The following is an 18,104-nucleotide window of genomic DNA, read 5'->3' as shown; positions in this document are numbered from 1 at the left end:
TTTAGGATTTCCAGCGGTACTGAAATGTTACTGACTCTTGTATTTCAGGCATGTCTAAATCAATTTCTAACATGCCTCAGGTGTTTGTCACCTAATACCTTTTAACATGAAACTTAGAGAAAATTTTTCTTACAATCTCAGAGTTTAAGAGGTACTGGCAAGACTATTGGACAGTGAGTACAAAGAGTGTTAAGTGAAGGAAAATCTTTATTTCATTAGCCCTTATTGTTTAAAAGTTGAGTTAGGGCAAATGTTCGATATCTTTTTCTGGAAGTACATTAGAAAGATAGGACAGTGTGGTGCTGGGAGCCGCACTTGGAGCCACTGAGTTGGCTCGTCCAACTATGAGAGAAGCTGGGAGAGAACAGGAAATATCCAAGTGACATTTTCTCCAGGCTCTGCTGCTTGGAATCTGCTTGACATTATTCAATTTAGCACACTTTAGATGTCTAGAACAAGATATGTTGGCTGCTGAGTACTGGAGAAATTTACTACTGTCTTTTTATTTTTAACAAAGTCCTTAATACTGTGAAAAGGTAGTATTAACTTAAATTTTCCTAATTGCATAAAAGAGTCATATTTTAATTTATGAGATAGTTGACCAGTCACAAATATCCATGTACTAAAATTGTGATATTTAGAATTATATTAACTTCTTGAGAAAGGTTTTTTTTTTTTTAATACCATATAAGGTCAAAACTTCTGTATTCGGGCTTCCCTGGTGGCGCAGTGGTTGAGAGTCCGCCTGCCGATGCAGGGGACACAGGTTCGTGCCCCAGTCCGGGAAGATCCAACATGCTGCGTAGCGGCTGGGCCCGTGAGCTATGGCCACTGAGCCTGTGTGTCCGGAGCCTGTGCTCCACAACGGGAGAGGCCACAGCAGTGAGAGGCCCGCATACAGAAAAAAAAACCTTCTGTATTCTTTGAACCCCAATTTCCTTGTGAAATTTAATGTGATTATTTTAAAATTCCAGGCATCCTAAGTATGCATAAGAGTTAATGTAAAAATGTTTATTGAGACATCGTTTTTGATCAACACTAACTAAACATTACTGATAATAAGCAACAAAGGCTACTCTCTTTTATTTCTGATAAACACTATAGGTGGCAGTCAAAGTTATTAACGATTATATTGCTCTTAACATTATGTATAATACAGGTGATTTGACATAATTGTACTTCTTTTCTGGAAAGATGGTAAATAATGTGCTTACTCTATTTTGTAGTTACACATTAAACCTCACTTAGCTCTAAAGAAACTAAATAAAACCTTTTTTTTTTTTTTTTTTTTGCGGTACGCGGGCCTTTCGCTGCTGTGGCCTCTCCCGTGGCGGAGCGCAGGCTCAGCGGCCATGGCTCACTCTTAAACGATGATTAGTCTTATATAGAATTCCTGGGTCACCATCCATTTGTATTAAAACTGAGCCATTTTCCTCATCATCCTCAGGCATTTACTGAGACCAGTTTGGATTTTATTCTTTTGAAGAACTTTTTCCACTTGGTTTGCAGGAGTTTCTTTGAACTCCTCTCTTTCTTACCCAATGTTCTTTTTCTACTTGGCTTTCATTCTTAACCCATCCCTCCCTCCATCCTTTTTGTTTGTTTGTTTGTTTTTAATTTGTTCCGCTATAGTGTTTATTATTTCTTTGAAATTTTAAAAGTTAACTAAGGTGTATATCCCTTGTTAATTTTGCCTGGAATATGTGTGTCTTCCTGAGCTCTCAAAATTCAGGTGGTTTGTTTATTCACGTTGTGGAGGATTCTGTTTAAGTTTTTAAATGAACAGATTTTCTGTTAGAACTTTCATACCTCTATTCTGTTTGTTTTCTTTAGAAACACCTATTCATTAATTGATTCTCCATGATTAACACTTGTTGTTTTCTCATCATTTTCATTGCTTTTATTCTCTGTTACAGGAATGCTTTTCAAATTTGTCACTAAACTTGATTTTACTTTAATGAAAACCTAAACTCGATATCACTTTATGGAAAACCTATTTCCTACTGCTTCCAACTTAGACTTTATCTTGGCTGCTGCATTTTTGGTTACATTATACTTTTTTTTTGGTACGTGGACCTCTCACTGTTGTGGCCTCTCCCGTTGCAGAGCACAGGCTCCGGACACGCAGGCTCAGTGGCCATGGCTCACGGGCCTAGCCGCTCCGCGACATGTGGGATCTTCCCAGACTGGAGCACGAATCCGTGTCACCTGCATTGGCAGGCGGACTCTCAACCACTGCGCCACCAGGGAAGCCCTACATTATACTTTTTTAAACTATTCCTGGTCATAGCCTGTTTAATGAAGATAAGGTCCACTGGTATCTTTATTTTTAATTGAAGTTACCTTTTTTATGAGCAATACACTTTCATTGCAGGTAGACTGGAAAAAGGAAGCAAAAGAAGAAAAATATAACTCGTCCACAATCCCACCATTCAGGAATAACCACAATTAAAATTTTGATGACAATCTTCAAACCTTTTTCTGAGAGTATAAAAAATGGTCTCCACTCTCCCATCCCAGTGAGATCACACTGCTTTTACACTTGCTTTTACACTTAATCTTTTTTTTTTTTTTAAACATCTTTATTGTAGGGCTTCCCTGGGGGCACAGTGGTTGAGAGTCCACCTGCCGGTGCAGGGGACACGGGTATGTGCCCCGGTCCGGGAAGATCCCACATGCCGCGGAGCGGCTGTGCCCGTGAGCCATGGCCGCTGAGCCTGCGCGTCCGGAGCCTGTTGCTCCGCAACGGGAGAGGCCACAACAGTGAGAGGCCCGCGTACCGCAAAAAAAAAAAAAAAAAAAAAAAAAACCGTCTTTATTGGAGTATAATTGCTTGACAATGGTGTGTTAGTTTCTGCTTTATAATAAAGTGAATAAGCTATACATATACATATATCCCCATATCTCCTCCCTCTTGCATCTCCCTCCACCCTCCCTATCCCACCCCCAGGTGGTCACAAAGCACCGAGCTGATCTGCCTGTGCCATGCGGCTCCTTCCCACTAGCTTTTACAGTTGGTAGTGTATATATGTCCATACCACTCTCTCACTACGTCCCAGCTTACCCTTCCCCCTCCCTGTGTCCTCAAGTCTATTCTATATGTCTGCATCTTTATTCCTGTCCTGCCCCTAGGTTCTTCAGAACCTTTTTTTGGTTTTTGTTTTTTTAGATTCCATATATATGTGTTAGCATACGGTATTTGTTTTTCTCTTTCTGACTTACTACACTCTGTATGACAGACTCTAGGTCCATCCACCTCACTGCAAATAACTTAATTTCGTTTCTTTTTATGGCTGAGTAATATTCCATGTATATATGTGCCACATCTTCTTTATCCATTCCTCTGTCAATGGACACTTAGGTTGCTTCCATGTCCTGGCTATTGTAAACAGAGCTGCAATGAGCATTGTGGTACATGACTCTTTGAATTATGGTTTTCTCAGGGTATATGCCCACTAGTGGGATTGCTGGGTTGTATGGTAGTTCTATTTTTAGATTTTTAAGGAACCTCCATACTGTTCTCCATAGTGGCTGTATCAATTTACATTCCCACCAACAGTGCAAGAGGGTTCCCTTTTCTCCACACCCTCTCCAGCATTTATTGTTTGTAGATTTTTTGATGATGTCCATTCTGACTGGTGTGAGATGATATCTCATTGTAGTTTTGATTTGCATTTCTCTAATGGTTAATGATGTTGGAGCATTCTTTCATGTGTTTGTTGGCAATCTGTATATCCTCTTTGGAGAAGTGTCTATTTAGGTCTTCTGCCCATTTTTGGATTGGGTTGTTTGTTTTTTAGTTATTGAGCTGCATGAGCTGCTTCTGTATTTTGGAGATTAATTGTTTGTCAGTTGCTTCATTTGCAAATATTTTCTCCCATTCTGAGGGTTGTCTTTTGGTCTTGTTTATGGTTTCCTTTGCTGTGCAAAAGCTTTGAAGTTTCATTAGGTCCCATTTGTTTACTTTTGTTTTTATTTCCATTTCTCTAGGAGGTGGGTCAAAAAGATTCTTGCTGTTATTTATGTCATAGAGTGTTCTGCCTGTGTTTTCCTCTAAGAGTTTTAGTGTCTGGCCTTATATTTAGGTCTTTAATCCATTTTGAGTTTATTTTTGTGTATGGTGTTAGGGAGTGTTCTAATTTCATTCTTTTACTTGTGCCGTCCAGTTTTCTCAGCACCACTTATTGAAGAGGCTGTCTTTTCTCCACTGTATATTCTTGCCTCTTTTAGCAAAGATAAGGTGACCATTTGTGCATGGGTTTATCTCTGGGCTTTCTATCCTGTTCCATTGATTTATATTTCTGTTTTTGTGCCAGTACCATACTGTCTTGATTACTGTAGCTTTGTAGTATAGTCTGAAGTCAGGGAGCCTGATTTCTCCAGTTCCTTTTTTCGTTCTCAAGATTGCTTTGGCTATTCGGGGTCTTACGTGTTTCCATACAAATTTTTTGTTCTAGTTCTGTGAAAAATGCCATTGGTAGTTTGATAGGGATTGCATTGAATCTGTAGATTGCTTTGGGTAGTAGAGTCATTTTCACAATGTTGATTTTTTCCAATCCAAGAACATGGTATATTTCTCCATCTGTTTGTATCATCTTTAATTTCTTTCATCGGTGTCTTATAGTTTTCTGCATACAGGTCTTTTGTCTCCTTAGGTAGGTTTATTCCTAGGTATTTTATTTTTTTTGTTGCAATGGTAAATGGGAGTGTTTCCTTAGTTTCACTTTCAGATTTTTCATCATTAGTGTGCAGGAATGCAAGAGATTTCTTTGCATTAATTTTGTATACTGATGCTTTACCAAATTCATTGATTAGCTCTAGTAGTTTTCTGGTAGCATCTTTAGGATTCTCTATGTAGAGTATCATGTCATCTGCAAACAGTGACAGCTTTACATCTTCTTTTCCGATTTGGATTCCTTTTCTTTCTGTTTCTTCTTTGATTGCTGTGGCTAAAACTGTCTAAACTATGTTGAATAATAGTGGTGAGAGTGGAGAACCTTGTCTTGTTCCTGATCTTAGAGGAAATGCTTTCAGTTTTTCACCTTTGTGAAAGATGTTGGCTGTGGGTTTGTCATATATGGCCTTTATTATATGTTGAGGTAAGTTCCCTCTGTGCCTACTACTTTCTGGGGAGTTTTTATCATAAATGGGTGTTGAATTTTGTTGAAAGCTTTTCTGCATCTATTGAGATGATCATATGGTTTTTCTCCTTCAGTTTGTTAATACGGTTTATCACATTGATTGATTTGTGTATATTGAAAAATCCTTGCATTCCTGGGATAAACCCCACTTGATCATGTTGTATGATCCCTTTAATGTGTTGTCGGATTCTGTTTGCGAGTATTTTGTTGAGGATTTTTGCATCTATATTCATCAGTGATATTAGCCTGTAGTTTTCTTTCTTTGTGACATCTTTGTCTGGTTTTGGTATCAGGGTGATGGTGGCCTCATAACATGAGTTTGGGAGTGTTCCTCCCTCTGCTATATTTTGGAAGAGTTTGAGAAGGATGGGTGTTAGCTCTTCTCTAAATGTTTGATAGAATTTGCCTGTGAAGCCATCTGGTCCTGGGCTTTTGTTTGTTGGAAGGTTTTTAATCACAGTCTCAATTTCAGTGCTTGTGATTCATCTGTTTATATTTTCTGTTTCTTCCTGGTTTAGTCTCAGAAGCTTGTGCTTTTCTAAGAATTTGTCCATTTCTTCCAGGTTGTCCGTTTTATTGGCATAGAGTTGCTTGTAGTAATCTCTCGTGATCCTTTGTATTTCTGCAGTGTCAGTTGTTACTTCTCCGTTTTCATTTCTAATTCTGTTGATTTGAGTCTTCTCCCTTTTTTTCTTGATGAGTCTGGCTAATGATTTATCAGTTTTGTTTATCTTCTCGAAGAAGCAGCTTTTAGTTTTATTGATCTTTGCTATTGTTTCCTTCTTTTCTTTTTCATTTATTTCTGATCTGATCTTTATGATTTCTTTCCTCCTGCTGACTTTGGGGGTTTTTTGTTCTTCTTTCTCTAATTGCTTTAGGTGTAAGGTTAGGTTTTTTTATTTGAGATGTTTCTTGTTTCTTGAGCTAAGATTGTATTGCTATAAGCTTCCCTCTTAGAACTGCTTTTGCTGAATCCTGTAGGTTTTGGGTCATTGTGTTTTCATTGTCATTTGTTTCTAGGTATTTTTTGATTTCCTCTTTGTTTTCTTCAGTGATCTCTTGGTTATTTAGTAGTGTATTGTTTAGCCTCCATATGTTTGTGTTTTTTACAGTTTTTTTCCTGTAATTCTTATCTAGTCTCATAGGGTTGTGGTCAGAAATGATACTTGATATGATTTCGGTTTTCTTCAATTTATGAAGGCTTGATTTGTGACCCAGGATATGATCTATCTTGGAGAATGTTTCATGAGTGCTTGAGAAGAGAGTGTATCCTGTTATTTTTGGATGGAATGTCCTATAAATATCAATTAAGTCCATCTTGTTTAATGTATCATTTAAAGCTTGTGTTTATTTATTTTCATTTTGGATGATCTGTCCATTGGTTAAAGTGGGGTGTTGAAAGTCCCCTACTATGGTTGTTTTACTGTTGATTTCCCGTTTTATGGCTGTTAGCATTTGCCTTATGTATTGAAGTTCTCCTATGTTGGGTGAATAAATATTTACAATTGTCATATCTTCTTTTTGGATTGATCCCTTGAGCATTATGTAGTGTAGTGTCCTTCTTTGTCTCTTATAATAGTCTTTATTTTAAAGTCTATTTTGTCTGATATGAGAATTGCTACTTCAGCTTTCTTTTGATTTCCATGGAATATCTTTTTCCATCCCCTCACTTTTAGTCTGTATGGTTTTTTCACTTAATCTTTCACGACCTTTTGTTTGTTAAAAACTTGAAGCAGAACTTCTATTTCAGAGGAAGGTTTTTCTTCTGCTTTCTTGAGCAGAATAGAATTACATGGGGAGCTTTCAAAAAATACTGATACCTGTCCTTAGTGCCCCCCTCCTCCCTTATTCAGATGTAATTGTTCTGGCATGGGACCCAAGTTCAGCATTTTTTAAAGGCTCCCTTCTGTGGTGTGTCTAATGCAGTCAGAGCTGAGAGCCCCTGGCCAGTGTGTATGAAAGCGACTTTGGGTAGGAGGTTTTGTTTTTGTGTCTCATTTGGTTTTCAGTAGGCTAATCACCCAGCACAGCTGTTTCCTTTTACTGCCAAGGAAATGGCTCGGCCTATCAGCAAGGAACCAGCTTTTGTTAAAATCCACTCATTAGATTCCCGAAGTAGTTGCAGAATCTTACTTATTGATGGTAGTTCCTTTGGTTTAGGTCCTTTGGTTGGATTGAGGAAAGTAAAGGCAGCATTCTTAATTGGTTAAATATAAATTCTCTGCAAGATATTTTAGTCATTATTTACATTTACATGTGGCAGAATTTTTTTAGTGAAACAAACTATTAAGCTGTGTCAGTATATCAGCTCTCAGGACGCATCTCGCTGAGGGGGAACTCCAATATTCAACTTTATAATAGTCACTCCTCTGTCTCCCCAAAACCTTTAATAACATCTTCACTTACCACAAGCTCTCTGGATGTATATAATATATATTTTGTTAAATTAAGAAGAGAAGTTGAGTTTCTCATTCAGAAAGGCAGGGAGAGCAGAGGCAGGACTGTGAAAGATGTGTAAACAGAATTGATTTAGTGACATGAAGAAATCACAGAAATCTTGATGAACTTCCCATAGGAGATATTTCAGTCTTATAAAGCCATTACATCATACGGTATTTACAGCTACAATTTGCAATTAATACATCTTGGAAATTTTAGTAGAAGCTGCCTTTGTCTAAAAGTAGATGTTCTTTGAGTGCTTAAAGCTTTAACTATGGCTGTACTAGGTGATTGGTTCAAAAGCTACTCTGAAAATTTTCCAGAATAAAATTGTCTTGGTCATGATCTAGACAGATATGCTATTGAGAGCTGCTGCTTCTGTATGAGGGCTTTTCAGACCTCAGTGTGCCATCTGGCAGTCTTGTTAAAATGCAAATTCTCATTGAGCAGGTCTGGGCTGGGGCCTGACATTCTGCGTTTCTAACAAGCTCCCAGGTGGCGTCAATGCTACTCCTTTGGCAGGTTGCACTTTTGAGTGCCAAAGCTCTATCCCACAATAGCTGAAGACCCAGAAGAGGAGAAACCTCTCAATACTTCGCAAGAGCAAAGGTGCATTCCTCCTAAACTATCTTATTGCTTTATTTTGTTTTTTAATCTTGCAGATACTGCTAAAGAACTAATTAGCTAACTGTCCCTGGAAACTATATAGGTCTTATAATATGCATCTCAGTGTGTTAATTTAGCTGAGGCTTTTAATTTCATATCCTGACTTTTCCTTCATTCCAAATTCCTCATTTCTTTTATTCTTTGTATGAAAGCATTCAAACACACATAAATATATTGAATCATATAAGAATATATGTACTAGTCAATGTTAACATTCATATTTGATTCTGATTTTTTTAAAGAAATAAAACAGTAGAGAATTGAATTCCCTTGTGTGCTCCTCCTCAATCACAGTCCTCTTTTTTTACTCTCCCAATACGAGTACAACAGGAAGCTGATGTATCATCGTTTACATTTCTTTAATTTATATTACTTAGTAAGTATCCATAAAAGATATCTACTATCATTTTTATACATACATGATACATAAATGGTATCACGATGAAAACCATCATTCTATAATTCTTTTCACACTAATTTTGAGATCCACATTATACACGTGGTTTCAGTTCACTCATTATAGCTATTATTTACTGTTCAGTTATGAATACATACAATTTACATGTCTCTTCCTTTTTTGATGGACATTTAGGTGTTTCCAAATGTTAGGAACAATAAATTCTGCAGTAAACATCTTTTTTTATATATGAATACACACACATATATAATATATCTGTCCTCCTGCACCTGTACAAGTGTTCTTTTACATTATTTCCCAGAAATGGAGTTATCGAGTCGGAGGTTAGGCACATTTTCAACTTCAAGTAATCTTGCCAGAGTATTCTCCAAAATAGTTGAATCAGTTAGCACTGACCAACAATAGGTGAAAATTCCTATTTCTCTACATCCTTGCTAACACTTTACTTTTACTAATCTGATGGATTTAAAATGGAATATAATCACAATTATGTTTTTATCTTTTTATATCTTTGAAAGTTGTTTCAGTCTTGTGTACGTGTAACAGGGGTAATTATATGCCTGTATTTAATGGGAAATATATAGCATTTCTACTTCATTATTCTTACCAGTCGGCATTTACCCTAAGCGTTATTCTAACACTGAACCTATGGGAAAATATTGTTTATAACAACTGAATTACAAGTGAGCTATTATACATACAAAGACATTCATAAATTGGAGACTTCCCGCAATAAGCTAGTCCCTTCCACCCCAGTCTAAATTTTACTACAAATAGTGAACCATTTTGTGCTGTTTGTAAATAAGCATTGCTTAAGAGGTTTATCTGCTCCCAAAGTTGATCAATAAGATGCTAGAGATAGACATTTTCAGGGTGAATTTTTTTTTTAATTTTATTTATTTATTTATTTTTGCTGTGTTCTGTCTTCGTTTCTGTGTGAGCGCTTTCTCTATTTGCGGCAAGCGGGGGCCATTCTTCATCGCGGTGCGCGGGCCTCTCATTATCGTGGCCTCTCTTGTTGCGGAGCACAGGCTCCAGACGCGCAGGCTCAGTAGTTGTGGCTCACGGGCCTAGTTGCTCCGCGGCATGTGGGATCTTCCCAGACCAGGGCTCGAACCCGTGTCCCCTGCATTGACAGGCGGACTCTCAACCACTGCGCCACCAGGGAAGCCCAGGGTGAATTTTTAAAACAAACTTTATTGAAGTATAACATACATACAGAAAAGTGCATGGCATAAATGTACAAATCTCTGAATTGCCACAGATTGAATATACCTCTATAACCAGCGCCACGATCAAGAAGAAGGAAATTATCACCATCCTAGAAGCCCTTTCATAGAAAGCCTTTCTGTCACTACCCACTCAAGGGTAAACACTGTCCTGACTTTGACCAGTGATTAGTTTTGCTTATTTTTAAATTTTGTATCAATATAATCATGCAACATGTATGTGTGTGTCTGGCATCTATTACTCAACATTATACTTTTGAGATTCGTCCATGCTGTTGCATGATATAATAGTATTTTCATTCTCATCGCTATATGGTAGGCATTCCAGTATTTGCCTCAATCATACTAGCAATATATTGGTTAATAAATCCTAAAAATTAATAAATATATGTGCATTAAACTTCAATTTGAACTTGATAAACATCAAAAATTTTTACTGCTGTCAACTAGTCATACTAATAAATTTTTCCCCAGTGACAGAATGCATACAACTCTATTGTATTTGTTTGAGAGAAGAAATAGAAGTATAGAATCTAATTGCCAAGTGTACTGGCATTAAAGACATTGATATTTTATGGTTATTATAATAGCTTCTTCATTTAGTCCTTCACTTACTCATTTAAAATGAGTAAGATGTGGAGGAGACAAGTCCTAGATGTGGAGGATAGCTACAGTTGTAAAAACAAGATGAGGCACCTGCATCAATTGGAAATGCATTTGACTTCAAGTAACAGAACAGCAACTAAGTGACATAAACAGTAAAGAAGTAATCGTCCATATAACAGGAAAGCTGGAGGTAGTTTCAAGGGTTTCAGCCCTCTTCTAACTCTGCCATCCCAATAACTTTGGCTTTCCATCCCTGGCTTATCGCCTCATGGCCACAAGATGGTGGCTGCCACTCCAAGGATTGCATGCTCATAGCAGCAACCCACACAAGGAAAGGAAGCCTCCACTTGCCTGCAGAAACAAGGAAGAGCTTCCTCCTGGTATAATTATTTTTTTTTTATCATGGAGAAAAATCTTTCCTAGAATTGTCACACATGTCCATCCCTAGACCACTTACTGGCAAAGAAGAATGGAATAATCATAACTGGCTTAGATTGGTGATTCTCAACTCTTAAAATCACTTGGGGCCTTTCTTACAGAAGAAATCAAAATTTATGTAGGTACTGTCCAGTCCAGGTGGAGCTGATTCCCTATCATGAGTGTGGGTTGTACTTAGTGACTTGATTCCAAAGAATAGATTTGGACAGGGTGAAAAAGTAACTGTACAGTGGAGAAACCTGGACAATATTGCCTTAGCCAGGTGGTCAGGATTAACATCAGAAATAAAGTCATGTTGACACCATGTACCCCTATATGTGATGAGACGGGCACATCACCTCTGTGGTTTTCTTCCTTAAAAACTATAACCCCAGACTTACCATGAGAAGAGCATCCAACAAACACAAATTTAAGGAAATGCTACAAAATACCTGATCAGCACTCTTCAAAACCATCAAGGCCAAGAAAAACAAGGCAAGACTGAGAAACTTATAGACCAGGAGAGACTAAGGAGACACCATGACTAAATGTGAAGCAGTATCCCTGACAGGATCAGGAAACAGGAAAGGGACATTAGGTAAAACCTAAGAAAACCTGTGTAAAACCTGCAGTTTAGTTAATAAAATGTACCGATCTTGATTTTTCAGTTGTGACAAGTGTACCCTGTTAGTGTAAAATTGTAAGACATTAGCCATGGTTAGAAGGTGGGGGTGGGGAGGGTTAGATGAGCCAAGATTGGCAAAATGTTGGTAAATGTTGAAGCTGGGCCATGGATCAGTGGGACTTACACTGTTTTGTCTGCTTTTGTATATCTTTGAAGATTTCGATCCTTGGAGTTTTACAATGTGAATATTTTGTTCTAGTACATAATATGCCTATATTTGTTTCAATAATCTATAAAGTACAGCATAATGGTTAATAGCATAGGTTTTTGTATCAAAAATTCTGTTTGAATCTCAGTTTTGTCATTTAATAGATGGTGATTTGGGACAAATTACTAAATATTTCTAAATCTTGGTGGTTTTATCCATAAAATGCAGGTAATAATAATCATGATAAAACCTCCCTCATGGGGTTAGTTTTAAGGATTAAATAACATAAAGCATGCGTTGTACAGCGCATGACACATAGTAAGCACTGAACAACTTGAAAGTTTCCTCACCAGCATATAAATTTAGTCTCTTTTAGTTCTAATTAACAGAAATACAATTCAGTTAGATTAAGCAAAAAAAGCGGAATTTATGGGCCTCCCTGGTGGCGCAGTGGTTGAGAATCTGCCTGCTAATGCAGGGGACACGGGTTCGAGCCCTGGTCTGGGAGGATCCCACATGCCACGGAGCAACTAGGCCCGTGAGCCACAACTACTGAGCCTGCGCGTCTGGAGCCTGTGCTCCGCAACAAGAGAGGCCGCGATAGTGAGAGGGCCGCACACCGCGATGAAGAGTGGCCCCCGCTTGCCACAACTAGAGAAAGCCCTTGCACAGAAACAAAGACCCAACACAGCAAAAATAAATTAATAAACTCCTACCCCCAACATCTTCTTTAAAAATTAAAAAAAAAAGCAGAATTTATTATCAAGGTGACTCACAAAACCCAAGGACAGGGATGCAGCTGAGCTTCACAAATAAGCTAGAAACAGAGACCTTCCAGCCCCTCTCCAAGCACATCTTCCTTCTAGCTGAGGACCAGCTTTCTCTGCTTCTTACTCTTGACTTCAAGAGGGAATGTTGTGTCCCATAGCTGTAAGGTTCCTACTTGTCCATTCAGAATGCCTGTTAAAATTGATATTTTGGTTTATGTATCAGTATTGGAAATTCTAAAATGAAAATAGAAGGCTAGCAGAAGCCGGAAAGGAAGAGTATTCAATAATGAAGCAGGTCCAGCCAAAAATATTAACACAGGCTTAGGATTCTAATTCTGATGAAGTGAACAGGTCACATTTTCTAAATAATATCCTTAGGAAGGATTAACGAAGAGGGAATAATATAATGAAGGCATAATGTGGGAAAATATAACTCCTTTGTAGATCTTAATGTTTTTTTCCTTAAAACCCAGATTAGATCCAATTAGGTACTTAATAAAGTTTGTAAGAAAAATAGAAGTTTATTCTGTTTGGTGATTATTCTGCCATCCCCAAACATACAGTGTGTTATTTCTTCACATGACACTTCTATTTGGGAAGAACAAAACAGCTTAGCACATTAGTTCCTACAAGCTTAATATTAGCTCTAACAGCTGATCTTGAGATCCACACATTGCCAGTTTGGAAAGCCCTGTAGAAGGGCTTCCAAATGCACAAGAAGTTAGGCAGTGGGGTTATTTTTAAATAATTATTCCTCAGGGACAGGAAGTATCTGGTCTTTTTCTCTCTTGTGGTCTCCAGGTGAGCGCCCCTTCTTAGGAATCCTCAGCACTTCCAAAGCCCCCAAACTCTGCGACCTTAATCTGATGAGCAGAACGCTTTCTCTCCCCCTCCCCCTGTGCACCTTCCTCCCTCCATGTAAAGACAGGAGCCTCAGACCCACCACCGCAGGGGCCTCTTCCTCCCTGGAAAGCCAAGTTTGGGTGGCTGCTACACTAGTGTTCTGTGAGGCCCCAAACACGAGTCCATAGTCTGCTCTGAGAAGCAGAGGCCCCCATGGGGGAAGTACCCTCTTCGTCCAGTAACCAGACTTTGGGGAGCCCCCAGTTCCTTTCCAGCCTCTGCCCCAGATGTCTGGAAGGCCCTGGAGCCCCGATAAACCACGGTGATGCACAGACGAGCAGCATCGGCCGCACCTGGCAACGCACTCCAAACTTGCTGAATCAGAATCACACTCTAATGAGTTTCCAAGATGATTCTTACACACATTGAAGGTGGAGAAGAACTACCCTGAAGGAGCCACCCTGGGGCCAGGGAGAGAGGATTCGAACACCCACTTGGGCAGCCAGAGGGGTAGCAGATAAGGGATCAGATGAGGGTCTTCCCAGCACACATTATGTGGCTGTTAATCATCTTAGTATGATACAAGCTGTGGCCCGACACGCTCCCTTCTGCTCCCACCCCAATTCAGGGGAGAAACCTGGGGATTAACGACAGTGATACGGCTATGGTGTTCTGTGAAGAAGCTTCATAATATCACCCGGTCCAGACAGGGGCAAAGACACCTTCACCAAAATAAAATCAGCCTCATTACTTCACAAGAAATAGGGTCGAATTTCTATTAGTAAAAGAAATACAGATTCTGAGATGCCCCACTTTGCAGATGGGAAGCACAGAACTGCCCTGTCCAGTGCCTTTGTGCGACTCAGAGAAAGGTGGCAGGTACTGGCTTTGCTACTGGTCAGGGCCTTTGGGTGAAGAAAAAGACACCTCTCCTTCCACAGGACTTCAGCCCTCGCTTACCCTGTCAGCAGGATGTCACAGTAAGCAGTGACCTGGAAACCCACAGCACAGAAAAGAACTGACGCTGTGACAGGGTGACAGGGCAGCTGACTCCTGCCTACCAGATCACTCGAGTTCCCGCAGGCTGTGCCAGTCAGGTAAACTTCATTTGCTTCATTTGCTGATCTTACACGACACTGGGACAGGATTTAGCCTGTTACTGCATCTAGAATCATTAGATGTCCACTTCTTATTTTTAAATGTTAATTTTGTCCTTTTAAAAGCTGTATATCATATTACAGAAAATTTTTTTAAATATTAGCCAACACCTCACCATCCTCACCCCAAAATTAGCCTTTTGGTGTAATTCGGGCAAATCTCAGGTGTGCTCTACAGCTCTGTGGATGTCCCCTGGCTCAGTGAAACAGCCCAGGCAGTCAACAACTTAGGCTACCATCCCAGCTTGTGACACACACACCCTCCACCTCCTGGTTGCCAACTTGCTTTCTCCCACATAGCCCAGTGCCTCTTCAGACCTGGAGACCTGGAGAGAATTACCATTTGGTTCAATCCAGAACCCAGCCCACCATGAACTCTACTTTCTTTAAATGGTATAATCCAGAACCATTCCCTCCGTGCCTTGAACCCAGAGGGTGGAATCTGGGTCCTTTTTCCCTTATGCATCTATTGTCTTACTTAATCCAGAACCATTCCCTCCGTGCCTTGAACCCAGAGGGTGGAATCTGGGTCCTTTTTCCCTTATGCATCTATTGTCTTACTTAATCCAGAACCATTCCCTCCGTGCCTTGAACCCAGAGGGTGGAATCTGGGTCCTTTTTCCCTTATGCATCTATTGTCTTTACTTAATTGCTGTTTGCCTTTGCTCTGTGCTTTAACTCATTTAAACTTCAGCGCCTCAGAAGACCAACAGCTTTCACAGCAAGTACCCAGACTCTCCTGTTTTTACCCACTCTGCCTTCATTGCAACCACTGATTCTCTTTTTCAAGATTGCTTTGTTCTGGGACTTCCCTGATGGCACAGTGGTTAAGAATCCGCCCACCATGCAGGGGTCACAGGTTGGAGTCCTGGTCCGGGAAGATCTCACATGCCGCGGAGCAACTAAGCCCGTGTGCCACAGCTACTGAGCCTGCACTCTAGAGCCTGTGAACCACAACTACTGAGCCTGCACTCTAGAGCCCACGTGCCACAATTACTGAAGCCTGCACGCCTAGAGCCCATGCTCCACAACAAAAGAAGCCACCACAATGAGAAGCCCGTGCACTGCAACGAGGAGTAGCCCCCGTTCACCACAACTAGAGAAAGACTGCGCGCGTCAATGAAGGCCCAATGCAGCCAAAAATAAAATATAAATTAATTTTTTAAAATGCCTTTTCAAAAAAAGAAAAAAGATTGCATCGTTCTTTTTGAACTTAGCGATTGTGCCTAGTTTCTCTGGCTTCTGACTTTCAGCTCCCTTTGAAGGATTTCGGTTTGGACTCAAGTTACTCAAGTTGATTAGTTCTGCCTGTTGCAGACAATCCTGGAAGCAGACCTAAGTCTTAGCTAGGTCCTGGGGCAACTGTAATTGTAGTGTCCAGTGGTGTTGTAATATAAACAGTTTTCTATGTTGCCCAGTATTTACCTAAAAATCACAAATTTTAATGACTGCACTTTGTCTTAATATGTCATAATTTACTTAGCCATCTTCCTATTGCTGGAGTTTAGGTGGTTTCCAGTATTTTGAGTACCTAAGTAATACAGTGATGAATAACTTGTACAAAGAGTTTTGGATTATTTCCTTAAGAAAGATTCCTAGATGTAGATTCACTGGGTTAAAGAATATCAATATTTTTATGGTCCTTCATATGTGTTTCTAAAGTTGCCATCAGCTGTGTCTAAGTGTACCAGCTCCACAGCACCCTGACCAGAATGTCTTCATTTCATTATACAACCAAGTGTTGCGTTAGGTGCAGGTTAGGGTGTGGGGAGATAGACATAATATCCTTGCTGCCACAGAGCTCAGATTCCAGTGCAGGAAAGAGAGGTCAACGTGATAAATACAGAAAATGTAAGTTATTATAGCATGCCATGTGAAAGAGGTGGGAACACCTAATTCTGCCTGAAACTTCACAGAGGAGGTGACATTCATACTGAAACTTAAGGATGAGTAGTTCATCAGGAAACAGGACAGGAGAGGGATTTCAGACAGAAACGACAACATGGCCAAAGCAATGGAGGTGTGCAACAGTGTGCCACATTTGAAGAGCTACAAGCTATTTAGTAAGGCTAGAGGACAGATAGGGTGTGTTTGGGAGAATGGCAAGAGAGCAGATCCCGTAGAACTTTGTAGTTTTCTGATGGAGTATCTGCATTTCATCCTGGAGGCAATGGGAAGCCCCAGAAAAGTTTTAAGCAAAATAATTTCATGACTTGCCTTCATTTATTTTGATAAATGGATATCTGGTATCTGTTTAGAAGGCTCAAGGAACAGTTGGCAGGAGTGTGAACTGGAGTGGGAGTGGACCAAAGGCAGAAGATCTGGGTAAGAAGTTGTCTCAACATACCAAGTGAAAAATGAGGGGGTCTCAACTATTGAGGTTGCAATGGAGATGGAAAAGAGAAAAAGGCATCTAGCAGGTTGAGTTGACAGGAGCTAGTAAGTGGTTGTGGTTGGGAGGAGAGAGAGAGGATTTGTTAACCCATTCACCGAGACAAGCAAGAGAAGAGGTTTACGGAGGAAGATGTGTTTGACTTTGGAATGTAGAAGTTGAGTCCATGCAGGTGGAGAGATCCAAGGGCACTAGGTTACATGTTTTACTATTCAGGAGGAAAAACATGGGGTGGCAATAGAAATTTGGACATTTGTATGGGACGTAGCTATAGCTTTGACTACTCCCTCTTATGAATTAATTGGCATGTTCTTTGCCTATTTATCTTTTGGGGGGTCTTGATATTTTTCTCACAAATTTGGGTGAACTTATTTTATAATGTTGTCTCTCGTACTAGCCCAAAACAGATGTCCCTTTAAACCTTTCGTTTCTATTTTAATCCTTTCATGTTGAGTGAAAATAAAGATATGATAAATTAATGTTGTCTATGGGGACAATACGTAGTGTGAGCTGCAAATACAGAGACAGAGATAGGAAATAGCTATTAAAATATTTTAGCCAAAAACATGAGAGATGAAGATTTATAGTACACATCTTACATTCAGCCACAAAAGAGAAAAAAGCAATGTGGAATGATACCAGTTCAGGGCACAGAACCATAGGTGTTGTCTGTCAGCAAGTTGGATCTTGTGTTCTTAATCAAGGGGTAGCATATGAAGACAGGGGTTTATGGAGCAAAGTCCTAGACAACACAACAACCCACAGCTTGCTCCCCTGACCCCACTCCTCCTCTTATGGTATCACTGGCTCCACACAGCTGGGAGCTTTGGACCTTTGCCTCATTTTTATTCCCCTGCTCCAGTGGATGCATCCCTTTGCTTCTCTAATGATGTGAAAGGTTTGGACAATAAGGAGGTAGGAACAAGGACTTCTTGTATTTTAACAAAAGATTCTTTTATGGGCCGTTTTAATCTGAATATGATATATTATATATACACATATATATTAATTCAAAATAAAATTTGTATCATAAACTTTTCAGATCAAACAAAATTTCAAGATTAAAAACATATTTTAACTTCTAGTTCCACTTAGTAAAAGTTGTAAGACAACATCACTCTCACTCTAACAATGAGGAGAAGCTAGCTAAGGTAAAAAAAATCATTTGTTTCATAAACTCATCAGGCAGCTGA

General features: G+C 39.5%; 1 long non-coding RNA gene across 1 annotated transcript; it reads left to right on the top strand.

Annotated features, from left to right (window-relative positions):
- Positions 1 to 2,604: 2,604 nt before the first annotated feature.
- On the top strand, positions 2,605 to 8,230 carry LOC125960677 (uncharacterized). The gene is made up of 2 exons (XR_007470597.1): positions 2,605 to 6,706; positions 7,370 to 8,230. It is a non-coding gene; the product is annotated as an uncharacterized LOC125960677 (long non-coding RNA).
- Positions 8,231 to 18,104: the final 9,874 nt, after the last annotated feature.

This window comes from Orcinus orca, chromosome 12, assembly GCF_937001465.1.
Source record: "Orcinus orca chromosome 12, mOrcOrc1.1, whole genome shotgun sequence".
Classification (NCBI taxonomy): domain Eukaryota; kingdom Metazoa; phylum Chordata; class Mammalia; order Artiodactyla; family Delphinidae; genus Orcinus; species Orcinus orca.
This window is presented reverse-complemented; position numbering and strand designations above follow the sequence as displayed.